The sequence below is a fragment of the Pinus tabuliformis genome, chromosome 1_2 (assembly GCF_031772625.1).
Source record: "Pinus tabuliformis cultivar Carrire ecotype Pingquan chromosome 1_2, CPIR1, whole genome shotgun sequence".
Taxonomy (NCBI): Eukaryota; Viridiplantae; Streptophyta; class Pinopsida; order Pinales; family Pinaceae; genus Pinus; species Pinus tabuliformis.
In genome coordinates, this window is record NC_142298.1 from 872,060,575 (window position 1) to 872,081,996 (window position 21,422).

General features: G+C 35.9%; 1 pseudogene; it reads right to left on the reverse strand.

Moving 5' to 3' along the window:
* Nucleotides 1-17,623: 17,623 nt before the first annotated feature.
* Nucleotides 17,624-18,872, reverse strand: LOC149208725 (NDR1/HIN1-like protein 6 pseudogene; annotated as a pseudogene).
* Between the last annotated feature and the right edge of the window lie 2,550 nt (nucleotides 18,873-21,422).

Consider the following 21,422-nt stretch of genomic DNA (forward strand, 5'->3'; position numbering starts at 1 on the left):
CTTGGAGTTATGAAATCCTTTAAGAAGGATAAATCCCCTGGACCAGACGGATGGACAATAGACTTCTTGATCCATTTTTTCGACCTCTTCAAAATGGATTTGCTAAGCATGGTGGAAGCTTCCAGATTATCGGGCAACATTCACAATCACACCACTTCCACTCTCATTGCTCTTATTCCAAAGAAGGGAGAGCCTGAATCTTTTCTGGACTTCAGGCCGATCTCTTTATGCAACATAACTTTCAAGATTATTACAAAGATTATAGCAGAAAGAATTAAAGGGACGTTGGCATCCTGTCTCTCTCCTAATCAACATGCTTTTTTAAAAGGTCGTAATATTCTTGATGCCGTCGCCAGCACACAGGAATGTTTACATTCTATGTCCATGCATAGAATTGATGCTGCTATCATGAAAATTGATCTACAGAAAGCATACGATGTATTGGACTGGGGATATCTGCAATGTCTCTTGGTGAAAATTGGTATGAATCCCGGCCCCATTAGATGGATAATGGCATGTATCGAAAATGTAAACTATGCAGTTATTGTTAATGGCATTCCCTCATCTTTCTTTCGGGTGGAACGAGGCCTTCGACAGGGCTGTCCACTGTCGCCTCTCCTCTTCATATTGGCCATGAATGCATTGAGTCTGCACATCAACCGCGCAGTGGAGGAAAAAGCTTATGCTCCGGTAAAGATCTGTAAGCAAATATATATCTCTCATAACCTGTTTGTTGACGACGTGTTATTATTTGCAATGATGTCTAAAGCCTCCTGGATGTGTATTAAGAATATTCTTGACCGTTTCCAAAGGGCCACAGGGTTGGTTATCAATAAGGCCAAATCGCTCCTGTATCATAATGGAACTGACGAGGACACGACCTTATGGATCTCTCAGCTCTTTGGAATTGATACAAGACCATTGTCCGAAGGTATTAAGTATCTGGGTTTCCGCCTTAAAGCTAAGGCTTATTCAAAGAGAGATTGGAGATGGCTTGTTGAAATATTTTTTAGTAAGATTTCGTCGTGGGAATACAAATCCTTATCGTTGGGTGGTAGAGTAGTCCTTACTCAAACAGTCTTGATGCAAATGAAGGTATACTGGGCACACCTGTATCTGCTCCCGGTCAGTATTATCCATGCCATGAACAGGATTTCATCCAACTTTATTTGGGGGGCCAAAGCAGAAAGAGGTAAGATCCATCTGTCTAAATTGAATCACTTAACTCTGCCAAAAAAGTTTGGGGGCTGGGGTCTGATGGATGTAAGGATATTCGGAAAAGCTCTGGTCTGTAAATCCTTATGGAGGGGTTTCTTTGGCACAAATCCTTGGAGTGAAATCATTCGCCACAAGTATCAAAAAGGAAGATGCTTGGAGTACTGGTTTAGGTTCGACTCCATTGGAATAAAACAGGGGTCTGCAATTTGGCTCGGCTTCAGGAAAATTCAGAAATATTTCTTTAATAATCTAAAATGGAAGATCTTTTCTTGTAGGAAAATCTTCATTGGCATGGACCCAATTGCTGGCTTTAGGGGTAATCTACAGGTTCCGGCTCCTCTTCTCTGTTTCCTTCACAGAATGGGTATTTTTACTTGGGACAGGATTATTGAGGAATGGAGAGGTTTTTCACCTTCATTGAAAGATGCAACTGACATTGGCCTTCCACAGGCCTTGCTTTCTCTCTGGGATAACTTGAAGAATGCTCTTGTTGAAGGAGGCTTGAAACGTGCCGAAAAAGACGATCACGTGGTGTGGTCCTTATCTCACTCTCATTCTGTTGCGATAGTTAAAGACATCTATTCTAATCTCGTCTCCAAAAAAATTATGCCTGCAAGACAGATCCTTCCGGTATATTGGTGGAAACTTGGCTGTCCTCTCAAAGTGATCATCTTCTCATGGTTATTTTTTTACAGCAAGAATTAAACATGGGAAAACTTGAGGAAGAGGTCTTGGCATGGTCCCAGTAGATGTGTGTTATGCAATGCGGAGGAGGAGACAAACTATCATATGTTCTTCAAATGCGTGGTAGCCCAACAAATCTGGTATGAACTGGCTTCTTCTTTTTCTTTTCCTCATCTCAATTTAATTTCTGTTAATGCAGCTTTCGCTTGGTGGGGAAGACAAGAAGCAATAAAGCGTCCAATCCTTCCAATCACAATATGGTGTGTTTGGAAGTGGAGGAATTCAAAAATTTTTGAAGATTCAAACATCTCCTTCAAGACTGTTCTGTGTAGGCTCTTCGCTTTCTATCAATCCATTGGATGATTGGTCAAAGGCTGGAGTTTGGTAGGGCGCAAAGAGCTTCATTTTTGGGGGTTTCCAGGTTCTTTCTTTGTCTGCTCCAGGTGGCTGTTCCAGCGGGAGGCTATGGGTTCCTCTAACTTCTGCTTTGAGGCTATGGGTTCCTCTCCATCTGCTCTTTTTTGGTTTCATTTTGTCATCATTCCATATCAGTAGCACATTCAAGCAAAACTGATGATATATGTTTCATATATTTCTATATGCTGCTCTATGTTCTTGCTTTATATGTCTATCAGCATCAGGCAAAGCTGATGATATATATTTCATATGTTTCTATATGCTGCTCTATGTTCTTGCTTTATAGGTCTATCAACTATTTGTCATAATTTGACATATTTGGTTTTTCATCAGTTTAGTCCCCTATCACTGGAGATCTTCTCTCTGTTATCACAGAATATGATGTATATATTTACTCAATATAATATATTGCTTTTCTTTCTGAAAAATATGACTTGTGTTAATACGAAGAAGTCTGTCTATAAATATGACTTGTGTTAATACGAAGAACTCAGGGGACGGTGAGGTCCGGTTTGGCTACTTGAAGTGCCAGTGGGTTGTTTCTTTGCTCTACAAGAGAACTCAGAGAGGTATATTGCAAAGACTCTAGTAGAACAATTTTCAGACCTAGTATATAGCGAAAACTTTGATGGTATTTGTTGTAAGAAGTGTTGGGTTACTAGCTTGTGCTTTGCATGAAAAATTAACCAGGGGAAGTTGTTGGAGTGGATAAAGGAAAGTCGTTGGAGTGGACAAAGGAAAATATAGATAAAGGCAGTTGAAAAGGGCCTCTCATTTTGGTTGAGCTTGTGATTCTAGATGGAGCAGGGCACTTATATGGACTGAAAGATTACCTTTCCATCCTTATTAAGTCTTTTAAAGTTTCACAATAAGTCTCTAAATTTTATATGGTATGTTATCGAAAAAAAATATTTGGAGAAGATATAGTAGAATTCTTGCAATGGTTTGATTAGTTTGTGGGATCTAGATTATGAATTCATGTTTGAGCCAATTCCCTATTCCTATGCATTTGATGGTGATGCTTCAACCAAGCATCTAGTGAACCAAGCCCAAAACTCTCTAGAGTTTCTCATTTTTTCTGATATTTGGGGTTTGTCAATATATATGGAGGTAAATGTCTATGTGGTCTCACATTGGATGCCATCGTTGAGTTGTTGTTTATAGTTGGCCTCGTTCCAGAGTTCTCTGTGGGTAGGTGTAGTTTCCTCTTATTATGGTTTTATTCTCTCTACAACCTGTGCTGGTGGTTGTCTGTGGGCAATTATATCATCATTGTTGCAATATTTACTAAGGTTGGTAGTTGTGTACCCTCTGCCTTGGGGTTAAGTCCTATGAGTATTAATACAAATGCTCATTGTTACCAGTGGAAGATGGAGCATGAGAGGATGTGCAACATGCACATAGGAGGGGGTTGCGGCCCCTAAGGGTGTAATAGAGCTCAATAACAGGAGGTTGCTGAGAGCTATCATGCAATGATTCCCTTAATACCCATAATTAAATTCATAATTTAGAATCCCACTTGAATTCCTGACCTAGGAAACACCCAGGGATGAGGGACTATTTTGGAGCATTAACCTTGTATTGGAAGATGAAGACTCTGCTAGGCAAATCTTGATGGATAAACAAGTTGAGTGGTACAACATATTTACTAGGTTGGAGGATGTTAAGAGATACTAGCACAATTAAAGTTATCGTCTAGATAAGATTGCAAAGAGGATTCCACACATTGAGCTTCATTTTTAATGTAAACTAGATACTCATGCTCCACCGAAATCAAGTGTTAGAGACATAACCCAGGTCACTTCATATACTTGAGTTTTCATGTTCATTTTTAGTTTTCTCTTTACAGTGGACTCATAGATAATCTTGTTATGCTTAAAATATTGATACTCTTTGAGTTTTGGACCAATTATTCTATAAGTGATGGTAAAAATTATATCAAGATAGTAAATAATGTAATATGAAATATATATTGAAATGTACAATATTAATATTAATATAAATTTGAGAAAATAGTTCTTTATAAGTGAGATTTTTGAAAAGAGTTCGGGTTTATTTTTGGATATAATTTGTTTACAATCTGACCAATGATTTATTGAAATCACTAGTTTGATGGGTGAACTCTTCACAATCTAAATGGTCAAGGGGTTTTTGATGGTGGTAAATCCATATATGTAGTCAAAAAACCAGTTTAAATAGCACAAATCAAGATTTGACCACACATTTTTTTTCCAATTCTGGCCAGAAATCCACCAAAAACCCCAAAAAATCTCACTTGTAGACAACTCCCTTGAAAAATCATACATAATCATCTCAGTGTCCCTAATTTTGTGAATCAATATTTACAGTGTAATAACAACACATCTCATAAATATCAATCAAATCCAAAAACTATTATCCTTAATGGACAATCCTCTTAGCAACGTATCATCACCCCTAATAAGGGAGGACGAGTGATAATAACCCAAATGAAGACAATAGTCCTAGCAATGTCTCATCACCACTAATAAGGAAAGATCAGTTACAATAACTCAAATTTTATATATGACAATGGATAAAGACAACATTGTCCACATTCATGTGGAAGTTTTATCTTTACATAAATGTACATTTTAACTCTTTCAAACCAAACCAGCCAGAGATAGCCATCATTATCCGTAGATGCAGACTGACTTCAACAATGTTTCATATCTGCAACAGCATTTTCACACTTATAAAATTGATATAACCGTTATTTGTCCACCACATTTTCACCCCTGCGTAGAAAATTATTGTGCACATTTTTAATTTTTAAATTGGTCTAATCATTATTGTGCACTGATTGCGTTGAGGAGACGTAAATGCTACAATTTCGCAAACTGATTTGTTGACTGTATACATTGTTCTACGTACTCGCCAACTGCTACGCAATATTAAAAAGCTGAGTCAGCTTTTTAAATGAGAATTATTATTTGTGAGCCTAGTAATGATACAGACAAACATCATCTAGACAAGTTTGTGTGTATATGTTATAGGGCAGTCCCAACCTCTTAGCGACAACCATTAACATCGTGTTGGAAGCCACCCACATGGGAATCTTTACTACCCTTGTGATTTTCATGTATTTAATTCCGTTGCGCCCACAAAATAGAGCTATGCAATCGTTCCACGGGGCAGGAAGAGTTTTTAATGATGCATTTTCATGAAAATTTATTAATAAAAAATAGTGATATTTCCATAAATATGGAGATTTAAAATAAAAATAAAAAATAATTATTTTACTTAAATATATATATATATATATATATATATATATTTTTGGATTTTTTTCATCAATAAATATATATATAATTTAATTTTAAGATCACAATGCATATATATTCTATTCTTCTCTGGATTTGACCTTGTAAACATTAAAAAAAAATATTTATCTTATCTATTAAACCCACTCAATCTATACAACATTAAAATAGGAAACATTCATTAAATAAAATGTATAACATTATATTAACATGTTAATATCCTTACTTTTCTAAACCAACCTTTGCTGCCCAATACCAAAACACCTTATGAATAGCAATTAGGCCTAAAGACTATTATCGTTTATGGGCTAAGGGGGCAATCCTCCTAGCAATGTCTCAACACCACTAATGAGGGATAATAACTCAAATTCTATATAACAATGGTAAAAGACAACATTGTGGACATTTAAGTTCACATGTGGAAGTTTATTTTTTCACATAAATGTACATTTTAAAATATTCCTTGTGAAAATCTAAAATCTGAGAAATATTATTTTTCATCGAACTGTATCATGCATTATTATGAAAGGTAAATTGTTCTTTAAAATATTTATCTTTATATAAATATTTGTAGTATATGTATGGTTAAAAAAAAATTATTCTCTTATTTTTTTTTTATCTAGCAATTTATTTCATAGTTTTTTTAGAGCTTAGAATTACTCCTATAAGAGTGTCTACTTTGGAATAAGGATTCCAGTGTTTTAATTTAATTATCAATAACTATTAGGTAGATGGTAAGAATTTAACCTCTGCCAAATATTCTAGAATATTCTAAGTAGTATTCACAAATCAAAGCTTGAGATTTATCTCCAAAGTAGTTATGACCTTTTTTTCCATTTTAATTAAATCGATTAATTAAAAATGGTTATATTAACAAGGGTCATATGAAATGAGTTATGTGTATTTGGGTATGCAATATTGATAAGTCATGCTATTGACTCATGGTAATTTTTTGTAAGCTAATTTGCATTTCCTCAACATAACAAATTACATCATTCCATCTTTCACATATCACCACTGAAAAACAATACATTTGCTAGAATCCTATTCTCAAAGCCTAGGATTTATCATTGATTTATCCTTTTTTCCTTTTCTATTCTTGATACCAATCCATTATAAGGAGTTATTAAGAACAAATGTGTGGGGGACAATGACAACATTTCTTTGAGACAATTCCATTGTCGAAGGTTCTCTCATATTTGTTATGTCATTATCACTATCACAGTGATTAGATTCGTGGAAACGTTTGTGCCTACTCTTTGATGAAACAATGGTTATGTCTGAGTCCCTTTTTCTTTCATTTGAGGGGTGGGCCGCTCAACTGAGGGATGGGCTAGCTCTACATGTGGCTGAGCTTAGTCAGCGGGAGTTGAATTAGTGGTATGAGTCTTTTATTGTTGCATGGTGTCCTTCTTGTCAGATGAAGAATTCTTGGATTATTTTGTATATTTTGGTTCTTTCCAACCATGACTCTTTTTTCTGGGGATACGGTTATTAACGAAAAGGGAAAGCACTCTAAATATGACCAAGTTGGTGACATCTCCTGCAATGGAATGAAATGTTCTCGTAGTCCACCAATTGAAAATAAACTTTGTCCCTCCAATTAAGGAGGATTTTAAGAGGCAACCCTTTATTGATATCTAGTTCCACACATATGTGTGCAAATGTAAAAATACCCTTCTCATTCCTTTCAATGTTTTTCTTAATGAAGTGGCCCAATAAGTCCCCTATATCAGCTAAGATGTCCAGTCCTATCAAATGAATGGAAAGGTTCAGAAGCCTAACCCAAAATGGAGTGGCAAAATTTGTCATAGAAAGAGGATTAAAATCAAGTAGCCATGATTGAAATGTGTAGGTTTTAACCCTCTAAAAAATTACCTACATATGAATTCTTAAAAAACATAAAAAATTACAATGGCGAGAATGTATATATACACCAATATTTTCTCCTAGAACCCAAAACTAGGAAAACTAGATTGATTTTTCATTATATTCCTTTTAATGTTATAATACATTATGTACATGATGAAGAATTCATAAACACCAATGCATTAAGCATGGATTAGAACATAACCATTGTTCTTTGACCATATCTACAAAATACCATGGACAAAACCATCATGACCAAAAGCATGCACAAAAACCATGGGTGGGTCTGCCCACCATCCTTGGGTCCACCCAACCATTATTGGGGATAGTTGTGGAAAAAATATAACACATACCCAACAAAATGAAAACCCAACTAGGCCCTAAAACCTAGTATCATTATCAAATTATATCACATAATATCTTAGATCCCATTAAGATTATTCCATATCTATACCTCCTAAAACTCCCTGTTATCTCCAACTACCACTCCTCTAACATTCCTTACATCATGTCTCTTCGAAGGCCTTTAGTTTACCTCAACGACACCATCTTGGACCAACTCCTCAATGCTCCACTCCTAAAATATACTCCTAATGCTTCCTTCTAGCACTGCTCTTCTAGCGCTCTCTTCGTTTTTTACTCTAACACTTCTAACTCTCCTCAAGCTAGTGCCTTCCTCCCTTGTCTTCATTCTATTTATCCCTCCTTTCTTTCTCTTTTCCCTCTTCGATTCCTAATCATATCCCTAATTTTGGCTCTTCTCGTAGCTATCTTTTCCCTTTCCTAATATACTCTTTTGGATCCACCCTTTTGGCTTCCTCCTAGCCCTAGCTCATATTTTCCCCTTCTCTTCATCCCTCCAATCTAAGTGGTGATGTAATCTTCCATTTTGTTAGGTTTGACCCTCATCAAACCCTTCTCCACAACCAACATTTTAATCCACGATGGAATTTATGCCAAGAACATTCCTTGATGATAGTTGCCAAATTTCTGTTCAAGAGAGCTAAAATATTCATTGCACTCTATTGTAAATTAAATCAAATCATCCAACAATGCTAAAAGGTTCACTGCACTCTACTATATATTCAACCAAATAACCCTATTTTACTTTCTCAAACTATAATTTGATGGCCAGAGTCCACTTGTTATTGAGTTTCTTTATCCTATCAATCTTTTTGTCTCCAAACCACCATTTCTTAAACCCATCCCAATAAGTCAATGCCTATTTATTTCTTTAACCACTCCAAGAGAAAACAAGGGAACTCTACAAATAAAGTCTCATGAAGATCAATGTAAACACACCTTTAGCTCCATTTCCCAAGGTTAACTCTTAAGTTCCTTGTCTCTTATTTGGAAAAATTATGATTTTTAATTGCAAATTGGTCCTATATGTCCTCTCATTAGGGCTCCTAGCTCATCTCTTGGTGCAACAGCTCTAACCATAGGTCATACAAAAATAATAAAACTCAACATAGTTCAGATAGATCTTCAATAGATATACCTTCTCTTTCTCGGATGCAACACTGGACCTGGGCACCAACGAAGAGATCGACTTCTCGTTTTCATATTTTCCTGCATTTTTCTCTATGTCTTCAGTAGTTGGGTGCACTCGCGGGTTGTCTGCCATAATCGCAAAGCACTCAGAGCCACGAACAAAAATGAGTATAGCAAAATGAGGCCGACGAGACTTGATTCTAGGAATGTGAAGTTCTAGTTGGACTCAATCAAATTAATTATCTTCTCAGCATACTGTTGTTGGCAGAACTACTAATGAATTCCAGAGGCGCAGAGCTTTCACAAAATATAGGCGTCAATAAACCGCGTTGTGACATCAGATCCACGACATTGAAGAACGTTGGAGGAAGTTGATTGCATGGCTGTCTGCATTCAAGTTGAAGTATCAATAGACTTCATCCATTTACGGGTACTTCTGAGTGAGATGCTATCCTCCACAAATATTTCATGGAAATTATTTTTCTTATTCATTTCATTGGTTGGCCCACCCAAATTATTTTTGGTTTATGGGCTCCCCTATTCAATTTTTTGACCTGATTCTATGATGAGATGGATTGAACCAAATTCACCTCGAAGGTATGAATAGGGAGAGTGGTAGTTTAGTTTTTGGACACAATAAATCAAGGGCTTGATGACATAATTATTCGGCCAAGCTTTTTATCTAGTTGACCCATAGTTTCACTAGATATTAGACTGAACATGCCATAATCATGTGGTCATAGTTTTGGCTTGAATGTATTTTTCAATGGCCTTGAAGAATTAGGAATGATATCATATGCCATGCTCAATTGAGAATAAATCAAATCATGGTGTTGGGCATGGAGGTTAGCCCTTGGTGACCACCTCTACTATTGCAATAACATTTCCTATAGGTGGTGACAAGGACCTTGTAAATAAATCTCTAATAATTCATTTGGATTATTAACTTAAATCATCCTCCACCATGTCCTGCATTCATGGATATGGTCAAAATGTGGGTGCCAATGTTGACATAAAGTTTTCATAAGTTATATGCGAAATCCTTGGTGAATGGGTAACTATAAGTGCATTATAAAATCCTTGTTTAAGGATGTAAATTCAAAATATGATGTGTAATATAATTCAATGTACCATATGGAAACATTGTCAATCAAGGTACATAAAGAGACATAATCAAATGCTATCACCCACTAAGGAATTGGATAAACACAAAAAATGTTAAGCGTTGGCATGATTATCTAGATTCTCCCATAGCTTTCCATTGAAAAAATGGAATATTGGAGGGTAGATTGTGTGGAATGGCCGACCATGATTTCTCATGACAAATGGGCCTTTTTTCAATCTATTTAAATCTAGAAAGTTTGTTGTCACCAATAATAATATTTTGGAGTAGAAAAAGGAATCATTTTAAGGGGATTATGTTCCAAATTAACTAGATGAACTTTGCAATTCCCCCTTGCTTTGGCTTCCGGTGGTTGAGTAATTCCCAAAATCAATTACTAGTATTAGAAAAAGGATTAGTGCCCCTTAGGACAAAGGTAATCCCAAAATAATGACTATTTATAGGACCATGAGGTAAATCAAGAACATTTCCCCTAAGGAAGAAATCATCTCCAAAGGTGGGGACACCTCCAAAGAAGAAACTACTTCGAAGGGAATTGGTACCGTACATGTGCATTCTAGTAATCATTGGTATTCCTAGGAAAATGGATACCTACAAATTACTGACGACCTTGTGGGATGTAAAATTTCCCAGAAACTTACTTCCCCCATCACTACTAGGAGTATATGTAGAACCCCCATGAAGACTCAAAGGAAAACCAACATTTTTTATACTCTTAGTTGGGATGGTAGAGCTAGGTAGAAACCATTCATCTTCGGGTTGTGAAATTTGACCTTTCCGTGTATTGAATACAAATCTAGTTAGAAGAAAAGGAATTAATTGATCAGGGAGACTAGAAGTATTAACTAACATGGCTAACAACATTTCCCTAAGTGAGAATGAAAATTTACTAGTTATAGGATTAAATTTACCTAGCACACTAATTGAAGGTAAATGAATACATTATTAAGATGGCTCTAGTAACACCCAATGATGAAGTTGTAGGTTATGCAATGATGGAATTGCCGCTCTCACCTAAAATCTGATGAGGATTAACAAGTGGTGAACAAGTCTCACCAAGATCTTCACTCACTCTAATGAGTATAGTGTTAATAGAAGGGGTTAAAGGAGGACTAAATTTAGGTGGAAGACTCCTATTATCCACTTCAAGAAACACTTTTTCACCCCCCTCTAAATTAAACACTATCTTATCTAGTTATATGGTTTCAAAGCCATATACTATGGGATCTATTATTTACTCATGTAATGGTAGGTTTCCCTCCAATTTAGGTGCAGTACCTTACAATCTACAAGCCCGATGAATATTTTGCTAAAATTTAAAAAATTATGAAAGTTTGAATAATATTCCCTATGGAAAATTGGACTCAAACCAAAGAACACACCCCTAGTAAATATAATATACATAGCAAGTAAGTGAGAGGATAAAATATTCCTTATAGATGTTAGATTGGGGTGGCCCATGTCCAACCAACAAAGGTATGAGAAAAAAATATGCTAACCTCCTAACACCAACATTTTTTGAAACAATTTCCCACACAAGTAGCATGGTGGTACACCCCAAGAATATTGTTATGGTTATGTAATGTCTATCTAAAATAGCACATGTACTTCCCACCTATAAAAACTTATAAAACATTCCCTAAAGGATTTCCACTATTACTACCATGTCAGAATATAATGATCAGGGGAATAGTTGTGGGTCAAGACCACATGCAAGAGTAGGGAAAATAAGCTCAAAAATCTCACCAAGGGATTGTTGGAATAGAACTATGCCCCCAAGAGATCTTCGTACATGTAGAATTCCAACAAAACTAGAGATAAATTTAGTGGGAGTGTCACTACATGTGCCTCTAATGTGACCTTGTGATTGAATCTTGTGTTAGAGGATATTTCTAACAAGTGTTCTATGTGGCTAGTGAATTTTGCACTCTTTAGTGACTTCTACTTCAAGGTTTAGTGGTCTTGGAGATTTTACTCTTTATTCCCAATCTAAGGTTCTAAATCCTAGCTAATGTTGTTCTGTTATAATTGTAATAATGTCTAGTTCATTTTAATTAAGAATTTATTCTATAGCTGTTAATCAAGGGATACATAATGAAAATGTACAATGTTTAAAGATTGTTCTGAATTCAAAATATAAGTAAGAGAATGACATGCAATATATACATCTTGCTTGATGAATGCTATCTAAAGCTTGGGAAGAAATATTTCCTTTTCAAAAATAGAAAATTTGAGAGTCATCACAGTCTCTTAAAATGAAGTTTTAAACCCCAAAGATATGATATCACAAACACATACAACCTCTTCCAATGAAATTTCTTAGGGTACACTAAAAAACTCCACTGTTATTTATAATGAAATGAAATATTTTATTCTTTCACTAAAGGGATAATGAACTTAAAATGAAAATTCAAATATAAATTAAAATAAATAATGGAGAAATGGGTTGTAGGATATCATCAATTGTCATTAATCACATGCCAATGCCTATACTTGAAACAACACCCAAAATTGTCACAAAATTCCCTAAATTTTGAGAGTGGACATTGTAGGGGTGTTAGCAAACTCTATATTTCATAGAAATGTCATATAATATAGTAAAAGAAATATTAGGATATCGTTTATCTAATGGTTTTGTTCTAGTGGAAAATAGGGTTCTTGTCAAAAGACATTAGCCAAACAATTCATTATGGAGAATTAGAAAAATAGTTTATTTTGAATTAGCAATAACTTCACTTTCTAGACTACAATTTGGACATTGTTTCATGTATTTTTAACTATGCTACAATTTTGAGGAGAATTTATATATGTAACTATTTATTTTAAATTCTTCCCATTTTTTAAAATAAATAATTCTTAAAAACCAAGAAAGAAAGAAAAAAATATTCCCTAGTGGAATCACTAATTATGTTGTAGAGAATTCTTCCTATAAATAAGAAGAACATCTCTTTGGTCTAATAATATTGGAGATAGATAGTATGGACATCCACTAAATATTTCACTACTAGATCTATGATTATTGATCCTTAACCATGCCTAAGGAGATAGATTATAATGTGTACCTTAATTCATATGGTTTCCCATTCATGATCCAATCGATGAAACTTCAGAGATCTAAGATCTATCTCCCACTACCTGCTGACCTACACAAAATAAAGGTAACACATAATTTCAAACTAATTTGGGCATTAAGAATGTCAATGACTTATAGATCTAAAATGCTCTACACAAATAAAGATCGAATCTACCAAATGCTTGCATGTAAAACTAAATACACGAGATAATGGAGGGGGAAACCATTTTGATCTATATTATAAATAAGAGAATATCATTACAACAACCATATTATACCTTGAATATTGGTTAAATATCCTCCTTTCTAATTTCCCCTTAAGAAACATTTCTTAACATTTGACTCTATTCCACTGACATTCCCACTCTCAAATTCTAGGTTCCCATATCCTTCGATTTTGTCTCTTCTTATAGGAATTTAGAAAATCTTGGATATAGGTTCGATAACATTTGAACTAGGTGGATACAATTCTTGGATATAATTTATTACGTGTAAACTAAGCAACTACAAGTCATACACAACTGGTTATGAGCTTTCTTCTCAATTGTGATTTTTTTCAATTATGAAATCATTTTTATTTCATAAATTATGAAATTGTGACAAAATAAATACTTCTCATGAAATAACATGATAAATCACTCAATTATGTAATTTAGCCTTAGAAAATCTAATAACTTCCTTCTAATACCTATTGTGGAAAATGCAAGTATAAAACTATAATCTCTTCCATTGCTTCCTATTCTATCATCATTTCTCTCCTCTTCTTCCTCGTCATCAAATTTTGTCACCTCTCTCACTTTCCAATAGGATCCATGACTATATGTATCCAAAACTTCCTCCTATCTCCATTTTCCTATCCTCTAACCTTCCTTGCATCATGTCTCTTTGAAGGACTTTATTATACCTCTCTAATGTTGTCTCACATTAACTCCTCAATGCTCTATTCCTACATTATCCTCACAATGCTTCCATTTAGCACTCATCTTCTAGTGCTCTCTTCTTACTTAGCTCTCACACTTATAAATCTAATCAAGCTAGTGCCTTCCTCCCTTGGATTCACTCTATTTATTCCTCTTCTCTTTCTCTTTTCCCTCTTCCCCTCCCTAATCAAATCCCTAATTTCTTCTCTTTTCATAGGTCTCTCTTCCTTGCTATGGATCTACTCTTATGGATCCTTCCTTTTGGCTTCCTTTTAATCCGAGCTCATCTCTTCCCCTTGGTCTTCATACTCCTATCTACACAGAGATTCAATCATCCTTTTTGTTAAGTTCCATCCTCATTAAACCCTTATCCACAACCAACATTTTAATCCACAATGGAATTCATGGCAAGAACCTTCCTCAAGGACTAGTGTCAAATTTTCATTCAACAATACTAAAATATTCACTGCACTCCATTGTAAATTAAAAAAGATAACCCTATTTTACTCAATCAAACTAGAAGTTGATGGCCTAAGTCCACTTGTTATCAAGTTTCTTAGGTTTTCAACCTTTTCATGCCACCAAAACATCAATTCTTAAACCCTTCCCAACAAGTCAATATCTTCCTATCAATTTAACCACTCCTAGAGAGAGCAAAGGAACTCTACAAAGAAAATTTCATGAAGATCAGTGTAAACATACCGTTTACTTCCATTTGTCAAGGTTAACTCTTAATTTCCTAGTCTCTTATTAGGAAACTTCATTTCTTTTCATTGCAAAGTTGCCCTATGTCTCCCCTCCCGAAGGCTTCTATCTTATCTGCTCATCCTCAAAAATGATCACGAGCTTTTGAGACACTTATTGGAATTGTAGGTCTTTATATTTGGGTCTTGTGTAGAGGGTGAGGTATTCTATTGTAGCACAAGAGGTTCATATTTTAACCAATCTTATAAAGATTCATTATGTATGTAGGAAAGATTATGGTAAAAACTTAAATAACACATCCGTTAGAACACATATAAGCCACCAATTCAAATATATTTCATTCTTTCATCTCCAAAATCGGATATTTACATGACAGAATTGAGATACATTTAGCATTACAAACCCTAAGTGCTCTACATAGTCAACTCAGAGACTCTAGACCCTTCTTCTCATGGCAAGGGCTTCACCTTATTGACTAATAAGTTACCACACTCATTCATAAAGATGGTTCTTTAAATTGTGAAAAATAGAGTGAATATATAGTAGGTATTGGTTGGGGGGGGGGTGTTTGTGGGGTGATAGGTATTAGGGGAATATGGAAAGCGATATTTGGTAAAAATAAGGATATTTATCAAAATAATGGTTATTTTTATTACAAATATATATTGGGAGGGGCATTGAACAAAGGGATTTGGAGAGGTTTTTATCAATACCCACTGAGATTAGGGGCATTCTTTAATATCCTATGAATGTGGGTACTATGATATAAGTTGATTGAGTGGAAACCGCATGCTTCACAACTACTTCTCTCCTCTCTCTGTCTATTCAAAATTTTTATAGAGAGTCACAAAAGGTTACATAACCTTGCCTCTACATCATTTTTATAGGTTCCCCCTTATGGGGACCACACTACCCCCTCCCCAAATCATTTACAAATGGCACAAGGTAATATCTTGTTATAAATGTTCCTTAGACACCTTTCAATACCTCCTTCAGATACTCATGCACATCATTGTCTTTGGCATGCAGTGTCTCCTACGTCGTGTCTTTATTCCTTAGCACAATGTATTTGATAATTGGTGTTGTCCATTTGTGCTAGTTCTACATTTTTTGACTTGCCAAAACTTGGTTTTGTCTAAACTTTGGCCATCTGTTGGTATGGAAACAACACCACCAAAATTGTGCTCCAAAATTTATGGCCCCAGAAAGTCCTAAAATTTATTGGGCTAGTGGCTTATAAATTAGAACTTTCTAGCCACTTTAAAATTCATTCAATCTTTCATGTTTTCTACTTAATGAAAGTGGTTGGATCTAATTGTTGTGTTCAAACTAGTCTTCCTGAATTGGACGAAGAAAGTTCCATTTGGTTGCACCTTGAATTCATCCTTGACTAAAGAGAGTATCATCTCAACACACGTGGTCTAGGAGGTCCAAATACAATGAAAGGATACACCACCTGAGGATGCCACATGGAAACCAGTAGAGGTCCTTTAGCAATTCCTTCATCTGGACATGGTATTTTCTAATGAGGAAATAATGTTAGTGGTCTAAGCTCCTATCCCTCTAAGTAGATAGATTGGTTGGTTTGCATTATTGTGCATAGAGATCAACTCTAGTGAATAAGGCCCATGTAGTAATACTAAAGCAATAAATGTAATAAAGTTTATTAGAAAGTTCTATCCAGTAAAAATTTCTCTCTAAAATGTTCATAAAATATAAATAATAATGTATAAAAAATAAAAACAATATAATGAAATATCTTATGAAATTTAGTATATTGGAACTCTTATTAATTGAAAATTCCTCTTTAAAAAGTGAAAACAGATCTATTATTCAAATTCAAATTTTTTATTTTATTATCATAATTGCAAATTTTCATTTCTATATATAAATATATATATAAACAAAATATTATCAACTCTCTTAATATATATATATATATATATATATAATATTATTTCTACCCTGTATTTTCAATATTTACTAACAAGGAACATTACAAATTCCTATTTTATTCATAACATCATGTTGACGAAGTCCAACCGATCTTTGAATTGAGGGCGTTTGTGTGCCATCCTTGTCTTTGCTTTTTCTGCAAATACGAAACCCTATCTCCCTTAGGGTCCAATTGATTCCTTACGGTGATCAGCACATATACACAATGGCCATGTTGAGTCTTGCAATCCTATTTCAAGTTGGAGCCACTACAAATCTGCCGCGAATGCAAACTCATAAAAGTGAATTTGATGCTTAAATTCAACTTTTCTGTTTATAAATAAATGTTAATTCAAAATCAAAAACATACCAGTGATATAAATTAAATGACTGATAAATCCTGATAAATTTAAATTCAGTGATATAATGGATAAATACCAATAAATTTAATATAACTGGATCCAAATTTACTATCAATAAATATTTCCTCCATCTAACTTTTTAACCTTTCCATTTTCATAGCTACAAGAAATCCTCCTGTTAAGGCTGGAATCCAGTTTTTTTTGGCTACATATAAATGCCCATTCATGTACAGTAAAGGGATGATTCTTCAATCAAAATTTTTCACGACAATAATTCTTTCCCACTTTTATGGCTACAATTAAATCTATGATTAATACTTTGAATCCAATCTTTGTGCTTTCATATCGGGTATCCCTAACTCGATTTCCCCAAATATTCTTGAATCCTATAGGGGAGTTAATTGTTGGATCTATGGAATTCACAATCCAGTTAAATTTAAATTTACTGCTCGTATACAAAATCTAAATAGTAAAAACATTTTATTTTCATTTTCAACAAAAATGTCAATGACAATGATTTTTCATTCATGGGAAACAATATATGGAATAAGGAATCATTTAATATTTAATAAATAGAGCAATGTATTCAAATCAGCAATCAACACTGGCCGCCAGCAGCGCTGCCATTAATGTAATCTACTATGTATGAATTTTTTTTTGTATATCCAAAAATCTAGCCGCACAGTAGGAGCATCAATGTGATGAAATCAGAAAACAATGTAGCCCTATCATTGTCCCCCTAACAATGAATTCAATACGATCGAAGTCGCGCGATAAAACCCGCCTGGATCGATTTCGAATCGCGACCATCACATCACCACGCTCACTTTCGACTTCTCGGTAGTAACTTTCGCATTGCCATCCAGCCTGTCAACGACGAGATCCCATTGCACGCGGACCTTAATCTTCATCGACTTCAATTTCCACAACTTTATCTTCACGGGCACGTCGGCCTTCAAATTCAAGGGAACGCTGGCCTTCTGCTGCTGCTCTTTCAGTGTGGAGACCACGGCACTGGTGAGACGAGCACCGGTCCGGCTGAGCGCTACGTCCAACAAAGTGGTATTCTTGTGGCCCTGGTAGAATACTGGCAGGGCGCCGGTGCAGACCTCCGTGCCGGAGTAGGAAACAGCGAGATGGCTGTTGTCAAGATAATATATGCCAATCTTCTTGTTTGGATTGCGGGCCCTTACATTCACAGCGAACTGCCAATTTGTGCTGAGGTCCGCGTTGATGCTGAAGTTAGTGATCCGGAGGCTGTCCACAGAGTATTTGGGGATCTTCGGTTGGATTACCAAATACAGAATGCCACAGGCAATGGCGATGATTGCGACGAGGGCGAATATAAAGCAAATGGTGCAGCACAAGCAGCGGCAACAGTAGTTCCGGCGCTTAGGAGGGCGTGAATAGTATCTGGGAACCTGTCGTGTTGGTATAACTTGGTCTTTTGGAAACTGAACTCTTATCTCCTCGCGGGAAGGAGGATATACCCTCTCTTTCTCGGACGCAACACTGGACCTGGGCACCAACGGAGAGCTCGGCTTCTCGTTTTCATATTTGCCTGCGTTTTTCTCTATGTCTTCACTAGTTGGGTGCACTCGCGGGTTATCTGCCATAATCGCAAAGCGCTCAGAGTCACGAACAAAAATTAGTATAACAAAAAGAGGCAGACAATACTTGATCCTAGGAATGTGAAGTTCTAGTGGCACTCGATCAAATAAAAATATCTTCTCAGCATACTGTTGTTGGCAGAACTACTAATGAATTCCAGAGGCGCGGAGCCTTCACAAAATATAGGCGTCCATAAACCGCGTTGTGACATTAGATCCACGGCATTGAAGAAAGCTGGAGGAAGCTGAATGCATAGCTGTCTGCCGGTATGGAATATATCAAACTATGGAATATATCAAACTTCGCGACTGTTTCGTTATTGGTATCTGTCGGTCACAATTGTTTCTATACGTTATAGAGTAGTCCCAACCTCTTAGCGACAACCATTAACGCCGTGCTGGAAGGGGCCCACGTTGGAATCTGTACCCTGCTATTCGGCGATATTAGCTTTCACGTATTTAATTCGGTTGCGCCTGCAAAACTGAGCTGTGAAATCGATTTCTTACGGCTTTCTTTAATTTCATAGTATAATTTGAGGCGTGAGACGTGAGTATTTTTAACGTGTAAATGAAAAGATTATGAGAGGTATGGAAATATTTTTAATAAGAGAGATTTGACTTATGGTAATATTGATTAAATTCATAATTGGAGTATGTGAAACTACTTTTATTTAAGTTTTAAAAAAATCGATCTTTGATAATATTCAATAGGTTTATAATTAAAATCCCATATGGGGTGAATAGCAGGGACCATAAGCAGAATTAATATAGGGTTGGTGTCGCTGTCTCCTTCGAAGCACTTTTTCTATAAATATGACTTGTGCTAATACGAAGAAGTCGGGTGACGGTGAGGTCTGGTTTGGCTACTTGAAGTGCCCGTGGGTTGTTTCTTTGCTCTACAAGAGAATTCAGAGAGGTATATTGCAAAGACATTAATAGAACAATTTTCGGACCTAGTATAGAGCGAAAACATTGATGGTATTTGTTGTTGTAAGAGGTGTTGGGGGTTACTAGTTTATGCTTGGCATGGTAAACTAACCACGGGAAGTTGTTGGAGTGGACAAAGGAAAATATAGATAAAGGGGGTTGAAAAGGACCTCTCATTTTGGTCGAGCTTGTGATTCTAGATGCAGCAAGGAGGTTATATGGATTCCATTCTTACTAGGTTTTTTTCTAAGCTTCACAATAAGTCTTGTGATTCTAGATGGAGCAGGGAGCTTATATGGACTGAAAGGGCACCCTTCCATTCTTACTAGGTTTTTTTTAAGCTTCACAATAAGTCTCTAAATTTTATTATTGGAATAAATAATATTTGCAGAAGATATTGTAGAATTCTTGCAATGGTTTGAATAGTTTGCGCGATCTAGATTATGAATTCATGTTTGAGCCAATTCCCCGTTCCTATGCATTTGATGGTGATGCTTCAAGCAAGCATCTAGGGATCTAGATTATGAATTCATGTTTGAGCAAATTCCCCGTTCCTATGCATTTGATGGTGATGCTTCAAGCAAGCATCTAGGGATCTAGATTATGAATTCATGTTTGAGCAAATTCCCCGTTCCTATGCATTTGATGGTGATGCTTCAAGCAAGCATCTAGTGAACCAAGCCCGAAACTCTCTAGAGTTTCACATTTTTTTTGATATTTGGGGTCTGTCAATATATGGAGGTAAATGTCTATGTGGTCTCACCTTGGATGTCATCCTTGAGTTGTTGTTTATAGTTGGCCTCGTTCGAGAGTTCTCTGTGGGTAGGTGTAGTTTCCTCTTATTATGGTTTTATTCTTTCTACAACTTGTGTTGGTTGTCTGTGGTAAATTATATCATCATTGTTGCAATATTTACTAAGGTTGGTAGTTGTGTACCCTCTGCCTTGGGGTTAAGTCCTATGAGTATTAATACAAATGCTCATTGTTACCAGCGGAAGATGGAGCATGAGAGGATGTGCAACATGCACATAGGAGAGGGTTGCGGCCCCTAAGGGTGTAATAGAGCTCAATAACAGGAGGCTGCTGAGACCTATCATGCAATGATTCCCCTAATACCCATAATTAAATTCATAATTTAGAATCCCACTTGAATTCCTAACCTAGGAAACACCCAGGGATGAGGGACTATTTTGGAGCATTAACCTTGTATTGGAAGATGAAGACTCCGCTAGGCAGAATCTTGATGGATAAACAAGTTGAGAGGTATAACATATTTACTAGGTTTGAGGATGTTAAGGGATACTAGCACAATTAGATTTATCGTCTAGATAAGATTGCAAAGAGGATTACACATTGAGCTTCATTTTCAATGTAAACCAGATACTCATGCTCCACAAAAATCAAGTCCTAGAGACACAACCCGGGTCACTTCATATACTTGAGTTTTCATGTTCATTTTTAGTAAAGAGGATTACACATTGAGCTTCATTTTCAATGTAAACCAGATACTCATGCTCAACCAAAATCAAGTCCTAGAGACACAACCTAGGTCACTTCATATACTTGAGTTTTCATGTTCATTTTTAGTTTTTTCTTTATAGTGAACTCATAGATAATCTTGTTATACTTGAAATCAGTGTTTTAAAAACCGTTTTCAAAAACCGGTTACCGGTCAAACCGACCGGTTAGCAAGCTGGCCGGTCCGAACCGGCCAAAAAACCCGGTTTGGAAGGCAGTTTCTCCAATTTTTGGCCCTAATCGGTGAAAACCGGCTGGTTTAGGACGGAACCGGCCGGTTTTAGGC